We start from the raw sequence: 1,237 nt of genomic DNA on the forward strand, positions 1-1,237 counted from the left end.
AATTAGGTTAGGATATCTGGTCTGCATGTGCAAATTGGACCGAGGGGTCTGTTTCCTTGCTCTACATCTGCATGACTCTGTGACTCTATTAATGTGGAATTATCACAAATTGTGGGTCGGACATATTATCTCAGCTTGTCTTTCAACAAATCGTAGAAAATGAAGCTTTCGTCGTTTGCAGTTACATGTTTAGCATTGCTTCTTATTTTGCTTCGCTTCTTATTTTGCTTCATTCCCGCCCGAACATTCAAATTTCACGATAGTTCTTTACTTGCGTTCAAACTCACTCATGTTAGAATTTGGTGTCTTTTTTGTGTCGCGACATATAATTTATTCTTTTCGATGACTTGGTGAGTTTTGAAATTATTTCTGATTCTTTCCATTCGAACATTGAATTTGAATTAATCACAAAGCTCAGGCTCCAACATATCCAAAATTCAAAGCATGAAGTAGAGACGCCACCGCTGTGAGCAGGATTCGAACCTGCGCAGGGTACCCCTATTAGATTTCGAATCCAACGCCTTAACCTCTCGGCCATCACAGCTGCATACCAAATGCTCATTTTCATACTAAAACAATCGAATCCATGAAACATATAAGTTGATGAAAGAACAAATCGTCAAGACGCAATGATTTCACGAAATTCTTTGCAGAGACCCAACGAACGTCACCTTTTCAGGTTGACAGGCTTTCATCACAACCTGGATTCTGACACAGCTGAACTTGCAGGAATGACTCTTCATTGAATTATAGAGTCACCAAATTTACATCACACGAAAACAAGTAATTTGCCTCATTGTGTCCGCACTTCCGATTAATATTGACTAAATTGTCCAGCACCTGGTCCCGAAATGGATATGCCGCTGAGTTTTAATAGACAATAGACAATAGGTGCAGTAGTAGGCCATTCTGCCCTTCAAGCCTGCACCACCATTCATTATGATCATTGCTGATCATCCTCTATCAGTATCCTGTTCCTGCCTCATCCCCATAACCCTTGATGCCACTATATTTGAGATCTCAATCCAACTCTTTCTTGAACGTATCCAGAGACTTGGCCTCCACAGCCTTCTGGGTCAGAGCATTCCATACACCCATCACTCTCTGGATGAAGAAGTTTCTCCTCAACTCTGTTCTAAGTAGCCTACCCCTTATTTTTAAAGTGTGTCATCTGGTTCGCGACTCATCCATCAGCGGAAACATGCTTCTTGCCTCCAGAGTGTCTAACCTTTAATAA

The 1,237-nt window shown here is 41.1% G+C and overlaps 1 non-coding gene across 1 annotated transcript; it reads right to left on the reverse strand.

Moving 5' to 3' along the window:
* Positions 1–462: 462 nt before the first annotated feature.
* On the reverse strand, positions 463–544 carry trnas-cga. Its single transcript has one exon. It is a non-coding gene; the product is annotated as a tRNA-Ser (tRNA).
* Between the last annotated feature and the right edge of the window lie 693 nt (positions 545–1,237).

The sequence above is a fragment of the Chiloscyllium plagiosum genome, chromosome 37 (genome assembly GCF_004010195.1).
Source record: "Chiloscyllium plagiosum isolate BGI_BamShark_2017 chromosome 37, ASM401019v2, whole genome shotgun sequence".
Taxonomy (NCBI): Eukaryota; Metazoa; Chordata; class Chondrichthyes; order Orectolobiformes; family Hemiscylliidae; genus Chiloscyllium; species Chiloscyllium plagiosum.